Source organism: Otolemur garnettii, unplaced genomic scaffold, assembly GCF_000181295.1.
Source record: "Otolemur garnettii isolate 467f Iridium unplaced genomic scaffold, OtoGar3 scaffold00066, whole genome shotgun sequence".
NCBI lineage: Eukaryota > Metazoa > Chordata > Mammalia > Primates > Galagidae > Otolemur > Otolemur garnettii.
In genome coordinates, this window is record NW_003852461.1 from 8531588 (window position 1) to 8541203 (window position 9616).

A 9616-nucleotide genomic window follows, 5' to 3' on the forward strand; every position below is an offset into this window, starting at 1 on the left:
GCCTATGGTCTAAATTCTAAAGTGTAAGAGAGAGCAGTAATAGGCCACTGTGAACCTATAACACCAAGAATTAAAGTGTCAACATGTACACAGAAACAGCAGGGGACTTGGAGCCACAGGAGCCGTCAGGGCCACAGACTCTGGGCCTGTGAACCGACCCCGAGCTCGGTCTTCACAGGTTTCCCAGGTCGGTGAGCAAAGCTGTTCCCGGCGCACAGCGGGCAAATTCCGCTGGTTCGTTCCTTTGCTCCCACAGTTACACTTCCATGGACATTTTACCTTGCGTCGGTGGACACTCCAGGCAGGAGTGAATGGACTGGCCTGTCCTCCTGCCCGTTCCTTTCCTCTCTCCAACTGGCTTTCACCAGCATCTTCCCTCCGTGTCCGTGGTCTCGGGTCTCGCTCTCCGCCCACCCGGCCCCGCAGTCCACCTCCCCGGGCTCGCCGGGCAGCCTGGCCAGGCCGGAATCCACCTGCGGTCCAGCGCCCTCCCCTCCCCCTCCTCCCCCCCCCCCCCTCTCCCGCCTCCTCCTCCCCCCTCCCCTCCCCTCCCTCTCCCCCCTCCGTGCCCCGAGCCCGCCCCTGCGCGCCGCGGCCCCGCCCGGGCGGGGAGGGGGAGGGGCGGGGAGGGGCGGGGCTGCCAGGTGAGGCGCGGTCACCCTGGGCTCTCACTTCCGCCCAGGTGAGCAAGGCGGACGCCGAGCGCCCCCGGCCCGCGCTCCCGCCGTGCCTGCACCGGACCAGGTAAAGCGCGCTGCGCCCCGGGAGCCCTCGCCGGCCCCCGCCCGCCCTCCCGGCCGGCAGGGGTGGGGCCGGGGGCCAGGCCGGTTCCAGGGTCCCGGGCGGAGGGCACGGGCGCCCGCGGGGCCGCGGAGGCGGGCGAGGGCGTCCTCTTCCTGCCTCTGGCCAGGGCGACCCCGCCGTGGCCCCGCCCGGCCCCGCAGGCCTTCCCGGCCTCCAGTCTCGGCCGGCTGGGGTTCGGGAGCGGCACGGGTCAGATTTTGCACCCCGGTCGCTGCCCACGCTTCTGCCCCGTAGGTGCCGGAGTCTTTCCCTCTGCCGGTGAGCGTGGGACGAGTGGACAGGTGGTGCCTCCCTTCGGGAGCCCGAGAAGGAGCGGGTGCTGGGACCTGGGCGGAGGGGGTGACCCGGGCCGACCGGCTCCGGCGCCTGGTGGTCACGTGGCCGAGGTTCCCAAGCCTGCGGTCAGCTCGCTTGGCAGAGGGGGAGGACCTCCACCCTCGGGGAAAATGCCAGGACTCCTGCTTCAGGTCAAGCTCGGAAAGGCGTTTCCAGATCATCCCCACCCTCCAGAACGCACCCCAGCCCTGCGGCACACTGGCCTGGGGCGTTCACTGGGCCCTTTGTCAGGTGACGCCTGTGGTTTCTTGGTTGTCTCTGAGATTGAGAGGGCGCTTCTTTCGGGGCCTTATTTCTCCAGGTGTTTCTCTGCTGTGTTTTTGGTCAGATGGTTTGTAGGTCCCTAATAAGCGCTTCTTAAATGAATGAAGAAAACTTCTGGAGACCTAGAAGAAAAACCTCAGTTTTACCAAGGACGACAGTACCACATTCTAGGCAAATCCCGTTAGCTGCGGGTCCCCGGACACAGCTGTAATTTCCGTGTGTGTGGCTGGCTAGTGGAGTCCCACAGCCTCTCCACCGCTCAGCCTGAGAAGCTGCTGCAGATGCCAGATGGGTCTCGTCTGCCTCACAGATGGGCCACTGCGAGATGTTAACCAGGCCGGCATAGTGGCTCATACCTGTAATCTCAAGACTTTGTGAGGCTGAGGTAGGAGGAATGCTTAAAGCCAGAAGTTTGGGACCAGTCTAGGCACCATAGCAAGACCCCCATCTCTACAAAAAAATTATAAGACTAGGCAGGTGTAGTGGCACAATGCTTGTTAAGTCCCAGCTTTGGGGAGGCTGAGACCGGAGCATCACTGAAGCCCAAGAGTTCAAAGTTAAAGTGAGCTGTGTTTGTGCCACTGCACTCCAGCCTGAGTGACAGCAAGACCCTATTTCCAGAAAAAGAAAAGTTGGCCGGAAAAGTTGGCTTGTAACTGTAAACCTAGTACTCTGGGAGGCTGGGGCCTGTGGATTGTTTGAGCTCAGGGGTTTGAGACCAGCCTGAGCATGAGTGAGTCTGTCTCTAATAAAAGAAGAAAAACTGAGGAACAGGATCACTTGACCCCCAAGAGTTTGAGGTTGCTGTGAGCTATGATGATACCACAGAACTCTACCCAGGGTGACAAAGTGAAACTGTCTCAAAAAAAGAAAAAAGTTATCAGAAAAAAGGAAACTATATCTTCAAGTATGTTGAATTTATTGACTGGGCACAGTGGCCCACACCTGTAATCCTAGCACTCTGGGAGGCTGAGGCAGGTAGATGGCTTGAGCTCAGGAGTTTGAGACCAACCTGAGCAAGAGTGAGACCCTGTCTCTACTGAAAATAGAAAAACTACCGTGTTTCCCCCAAAATAAGACCTATTCAAAAAATAAGCCCTAGCAGGGTTTCTATGCATTTGTTAAATATAAGCCCTACCCTGATAATAAGACCTAGTGATGGGCGTGGCTATGCAGCGTATCTCTCCATGCTATGCATTTTGGCATGGAGGATAAGACATCCCCTGAAAATAAGCCCTAGTGTGTCTTTTTGAGAAAAAATAAATATAAGACAGTGTCTTATTTTCGGGGAAACACGGTAGCTGTTCGTTGAGGCAGATGCCTATAGTCCCAGCTACTTGGGAGGCTGATCTCAGAAGTTTGAGTTTGCTGTGAGCTAGGCTGATGCCACAGCACTCTAGCCTGGGCAACAGAGTGATACTCTGCCTCAAAAAAAAAGAAGGAGGAGGAATGGGAAATGAGGATTATAACCCAAGATGCACAGATGGCAAGCCAAATCCTCATCTGAAGAGGGGAGGTTAAAGGGAAGCTTTCAATGGCAACAAAAGGAGACGTTCATTTAAACTGCTTGAACATAGAATTCATTGGTTTTGGAGATTGAAAGCCAAAGTCAAGTGTCAGTTCGTTGGTGGAGAAGCCATTATGGGGCAGGTGTTCTTTTGCAAGCATTTCGTCTGAACTGCTGCAGTCCTAAAGGATTTTTAGTGGGGTTACTTCAGAATGTCCTGGAGACAATTTTTACCCTCAGACAAGGAAGCATAAGCCTTCCCCCTTCGTGCTTTCCCAGCTTTAGTTAGTTTGGGTCTGACGGAAAATGATTTCATGCTGGTATCTGCGATTTTTACAGAGATAATTAGAACATTAATAAATATGAAAGTGGAAGGTACTTGTGGATAGAATTTATAAAATGAGTCCTGGAGAGAATTGCCCTAGCTAGTTTACATCCTATTAGGTGAAAAAACACCAACTTTTTTTGTTAATAAGTTAAACAACTTTCTTAACATAGTCAAGCAGTGATGAACATTCACATCTATTAAGTCACGTTATACAAAACGTAAACACCAATTGTTTTTCCTCTGCTCTTACCCATCACAAGCAACACGGAAGACTTCTGTAACCAGGTGTGCAGGGAGTTCTCCCTGCAGTGAGTATGCAGTAAATTCTGCAGTGGAAGCTTGCTGAGTATCTTCCATTTCAAATCCTCCAGGTAGTGTTGGCGTCAGATCCATCCCACAGGTTGAGGGCTCAGTCCCGAGACTCACTTCCATTGCCATCTCCAGCTCTGGGATGTGTTATGTGGGCTTTGGAGTGACTGGCTGTGAACTGGGGTTATCTAACCTCTGCCTGTGTCCTATTAAAGTGGTCGAGCAGCTCACAGAACTCAGGGAGACGTTTATGTGTATGGGCCTGTTATGAAGGTAATTACATGTTCGTGTAGGATGTACGTGAAGAGATGCACCTGTGTGTGCGGCTGTCCAGAAGTTCTCTGCCACCTCCTCTTATGGATTTTAGGGAGACTTCATTGGACAGACGGGATTGAAGAGTGGAGTAGAGACTCAGGAAGGCCTGCCCGGATTCTCACTGGCCTCTGTGTAGCATTCCTGCCTCCAGGGTATGGGCAAAACTCCTTTCTGAAATGGGAGTCTTCTGCCCAGCAATCAGACAGGTATGTCGTAGAATTTCTCCACGGCCAGCTCTGAGACAGAAAGACAAGGGAAGAGTACTGTCCTGCCTTGGGAAGATGAAAAGCGGGCGAAAAGAGAGCAGGAAAAGGTCATAGAGGTTGTTTTAAGACTGTGACAAGGGCTATGGGAGTTAAGAGCCAGAAACTGTGGATGAAAACTGATGTGTAGTAGACCCTTCATAGCTGACCACCTCCTTAGTTGACGTAACTTCCATAGACTGGACGTGGGCCACATGTATACATCTGCACAATAGGCCTGGGTTCCTTATGTTGACCCCGTCCCTGTGTTGACCAGTTTGTTACAGCTCCTTGGGTGATCAACTTACAGAGGCTGTACTGTATATATATTTCATATTATCACAAGGGTCACATAAAGTGGAGTTGCCATCAGAACAGTAGTTTTGTTTAAAGTTGTAGGCCAGGCACAGTGGCTCATGCCTCTAATCCTAGCACTCTGGAAGGCTGAGGCAGGTGGATGGCTTGAGCTCAGGAGTTTGAGACCAACCTGAGCAAGAGTTAGATCCTGTCTCTACTAAAAATAGAAAAACTAGCCAGGCATGGTAATGGATACCTATAGTCCCAGCAACTCAGGAGGCTGGGGCAGGAGGATCCCTTGAGTCCAGGAGTTTCAGGTTGCTGTGAGGTATGATGATGCCACAGCAGTCTACCCAGGGTGACAGATTGAGACTCTGTCTCAAAAAATAAATGAGTAGGTGGTGCCTGTGGCTCAAAGGAGTAGGGTGCCGGCTCCATATGCTGGAGGAGGCGGGTTCAAACCCAGCCCCAGCCAAAAACTAAAACTAAATAAATAAATAAAAATGAATAAAATTAAACTAAAGTTGTAACATGGTATTAGGCTTTTCTGTGTTGAATGATACCTTAAGTTCAAGGCACATACATGGCATTAATGTTTCTGTAACTATAAAAATAACATCTTCATTGTAGAGAAATTGGGGAGAATTTAAAAAAACTCCCAAGGCTCACAAACCTTGCTACCTACTATTGAGAGATAACCACTAATGATATTATGATGTATTTTCTTTCAGTTACGTTTTTATAGTTAAAAAGAAGTATTTATTTTCTCATAGCGAATCTGCATTGAGCACCTTGTAATTCTGAGACAGCGGCTCTGCATTTTCTAGTCCTTACAATTGCGTTTTTACTTAACCACGTTTGATAATTATCTTACACTGAATAACAAAGCAGTCTGAATTTACTTTGTTAAAGTTTAACAAAAAATACTTTAGGTTGGGGCAGCCAAAATGGGGTTCAGGTTGTTTATTTAAGACTTTGCTCACTTTTGATAAACAAATTTTAAGTTTTTGTTTTTGTGGGGTTTTTTTTTTTTTTTTTTTGGCCAGGGCTGGGTTTGAACCCACCACCTCTGGTATATAAGGCTGGTGCCCTACTCCTTGAGCCACAGGTGCCCCCAAATTTTAAGTTTTCTGGGACTACTTTAACATTTGCATGCCCATTGCTACTCTTGCACGGATTTGGATGCCTTTTTTAAAGCCTCGTTTTACATTCTGGTGCAAATGTGGGGAAATTTAGTGCCTGTCCATACCCTTCCTGTTAGTCTGGAGGATAGATTGATGCTGAAGAGGAAGCTGTGTACTTTTCTGTGTTTGCACAACTGCACAGACTGGAACTGTATTAGCACTTGGTCCTCCAGAGCCTGGCCCCGTCTGTAAATGATCTACCTTACTAAGATTTGGGGAGGTTAAAAGGAAATAATATTCAAGAATGGGTCTTGTGAACTGTAAGCCATTCTCCTACTCTTTGCTCCTCCACCGTGATGTTTAATTCAGATAAAATGATGGAGTTATGTTCTTTTTATTGAGAAGAACCCAAGTTTGTGAATGTTCTCACTCTGATAGTTACTTTGATAAGAGGCATAGAGAGTGTATGAGCTGATAAACAAACACCTTTTCTAAAAATCACTGTAGGGATCTTTCTGAAAAGGTACAGGCTTAAGCTTTGCCATCAATACAGTACAGTGAGCTGCTGGCACACGTGAACATCGGACACTGGACATAGAGATAGTTGTGACTAAGATTTGCTGTAAATGTAAAAATAAACAACAGATTTTGAAAAGATTTAGTGTAAAAAAAAAAAGAATCTAAACTATCTTATTTGCCAGATGCAGATACTTCTGCCTATAATCCTGGCTCCTTGGAAGGCTATGGTGGGAGGATTGGATGAGGCTAGGAGTTCAAGACCAGCCCGGGCAATACATTGAGAGCCCATCTTTACAAAAACAAAATTAAAAACCTTGTTAACTTTTATATTATTTATCTATTAAAATGATAATTTGTATATATTGGATTAAGTGAATTATGTTATTAAAATCAATGTTACCTGTTTCTTTTAACTTTTTTTTTTTTTTGCAGTTTTTGGCCAGGGCTTGAACCTGCCACCTCTGGTATATGGGGCCAGCGCCCTACTCTTTTGAGCCATAGGTGCTGCCCTTTACTTTTTTTTTTTGGAGACAGTTTCACTTTGTTGCCCTCAGTAGAGTGCTATGACGTCACAGCTCATAGCAACCTCAAACTCGTAGCCTCAAGTGATCCTCTTGCCTCAGCCTCCCCAGTAGCTGGAACAGCAGGCACCCATCACAATCCCTGCCTACTTTTAGAAATAGGGTCTCACTCTTACTCAGGCTGGTCTCTAACTCCTGAACTCAAGTAATCCACCTGCTTTGGCCTCCCAGAATGCTGGGATTACAGGTGCGAGCCACCACACCTGGCCTGTCATTTTACCTTTTTTGTGAAGCTGCTAAAAAATTCAAAATTATAGGGTGACGCCTGTGGCCCCATATGCCAGAGGTGGTGGGTTCAAACCCAGCCCCGGCCAAAAAAAAAATTCAAAATTACATATGTAGCTCATATCTTATTTCTGTTGGGTAGCACTGGGTTAGCATACACATACTAAATGTATGTGTATGTTTATCCTTACAGGGGTTTAGTTTACTGAGCCACTTACACACCTATATATAAACTGACTTTTTTTTGAGACAGGAGTGCCACTTCGTTAGCCAGGCTAGAGTGCCATGCAGTCATTCTGGCTCTGAGCAACCTCACACTCCTGGACTCAAGAGGTCCTTCTGCCTTAGCTTCCCAAATATTTGGGACTACAGGCACCTGCCACCATCCCTGACTATTTTTTTCTATTTTTAATAGAAATCGGATCCCCCTATTGATCAGTCAGGTTTTGTTTTTTTTGTTTGTTTGTTTGTTTGTTTTTTTGAGACAGAGCCTCAAGCCGTCCCCCTGGGTAGAGTGCCGTGGCATAGCTCACAGCAACCTCCAACTCCTGGGCTCAAGGGAGTCTCTTGCCTCAGCCTCCCAAGTTGCTGGGACCACAGGCGCCCGCCACAACACCTGGCTATTTTTTTTCAGTTGCAGCCATTATTGTTGTTCAGCAGCCCGGGCTGGATTCGAACCTGCCACCTTAGGTGTATGTGGCTGGCGCCTTAGCCACTTGAGCCACAGGCGCCGAGCCAGATCAGTCAGGTATTGAACTCCTGAGCTCAAGTGATCCCCCTGCTTTGGCCTCCCAGAGAGCTAAGATTACAGGCATGAACCACTGTAGTGGCCTGTGAACTAACTTTTTTTTTTTTTTGAGATGAAGTCTCACTACCTCACTCTCCATAGAGTGCTATGTCATCAGAGCTCACAGCAACTTCAAACTCTTGGGCTTAAGTGATTCTCTTGCCTCAGCCTCCCAAGTTCCCAAGTAGCTGGGGCTACAGGCACCTGCCACAGAACCCAGCTATTTTTTTGTTGCAGTTGTCATTGTTGTTTGAGCAGGCATGGGCCAGGTTCAAACCCACCAGTGCTATAACCACTGTGCTACAGGCACTGAGCCAGTGAACTGACTTTTAAAACTCCAAATTATAGTCTGCTCCATCACTCTTTCCCTTGTACTTATTGCCTTGGTGACGAATTTTATTGTTCAGTCTCTTCAGATATATAATAACTGTTATTCAGCCATAGGTCTTGGCTCACACTGGTAATCCTAGACTTTGGGAAGATTGCTTGAGGCCAGAAGTTTGAGAAATAACTATTATTAATTATGTAGCAAAACCTCAGCTAAGATAATTTAATTATTAGGCTTTTTGAAGCCCCAAATATCTTAAATCATTTTGAGATCAAAAAGAGATGATTGATTCAGTGCCTGTAGCTCAGTGAATAGGGCGCCAGCTACATATACCAGGGCTGGCGGGTTGGAACCCGGCCTGGACCTGCTCAACAACAATGAGAACTACAACAAAAAAATAGCTGGGTGCTGTGGTGGGCGCCTGTAGGGAGGCTGAGGCAAGAGAATCACTTAAGCCCAAGAGTTTGACGTTGCTGTGAGCTGTGATGCCACGACACTCTACACAGGGTGACATAGTGAGAAGCTGTCTCACAAAAGAAAAAAAAGAGATGCTAAAAGTGATTACCATTTTGGGCGGTACTTGTGGCTCAAAGGAGTAGGGCGCAGGCCCCATTTGCCAGAGGTGGCAGGTTCAAACCTAGCCCCAGCCACGCCCCCCCCCCCAAAAGTTACCATTTGTTGAATGTGTCCTGGGTGCCAGGCCTAATGCACTGTAGTTCATTTAGTCCTTGTAACTGCAATTTTTGTAATTTTTACAATTTTATTTTATTTTATTTTTTTTACAAATGAAACAGAGGTGTAGGAAGGCACTCGGTCTGCAGAAATTGAGCAGAATTTCTGAGGTGGAAACTAATCATTAGTGAAGATGAATGCCCAGGTCTTTTCGGAAGGGATTAGATATACGATCAGAGGTCCATTAATGTGAAAATTGCTCAGATTTATTTTTTTGTTGCTCATTGGAGAAAACTCTCACCAACAGGAATTCAGAAGCTATCACAAAGCAGTTAGTTATGTTCACACAGAAGTGACCAAGTTACAGATGGAATATCGTTGACTTTGAATAGTTCAATGGGAAAATTAGTATTTAGGCAAATGAATTCTGAAAAACTGATGTAATTTTCAGTTCTGCTTCTGACTTTAACACGGTGTCTTTAAACTCTGATTTCCAGATATTTGATGTTCAGTGCCAGGTGAACTTAAACAGTAGTCTAGGCTTAGGCATATGGGCCCATAATATAATATCAAGAGTGTTAGGAAATTTATCTGTTTCTAAAATTCCAGGGGTGTCCTGTTTTGTCAGTCAGTGGTCAAGAATAATAAAAGTATTTCCATGTGTAAGGGGTTTTAAAAAGGCCTGGGCCATTTTGTGGGAAGGCAAGGCCGGGACACTGGGCTTGAATTTGCATTTGTGTGGCAGCAATGTGCTTATCTGGAGTCCTGGGGGAGAGAGTCATCCTTGCTCTTTGGCTCAGAGAGTGTTTTTTATTTAATCAGTAGCTCATAGAGGCTGAGCTTTGAGGACAAAGGTATAGTAATTAGACAAACCCCAAACTCTGCAGTCTGATGGAAGCCAGAGGCTTAGAGCTGCTCAGGGGCTTTGGTTTTTGAGTAATGTCTTTTTTCTTTCCCTTTTTTTTTTTTTTTTTTTTT

General features: G+C 47.2%; 1 protein-coding gene across 1 annotated transcript in view; it reads left to right on the forward strand.

Moving 5' to 3' along the window:
* Window positions 1-662: 662 nt before the first annotated feature.
* The window catches only part of PATJ (PATJ, crumbs cell polarity complex component), a 379729-nt gene continuing 370775 nt past the window's right edge, over window positions 663-9616 (forward strand). Inside the window, exon 1 of the mRNA XM_023515102.1 lies at window positions 663-744. The gene's annotated coding sequence lies outside the window, so the exon portion shown is untranslated. The remainder of the gene's footprint in view (window positions 745-9616) is intronic.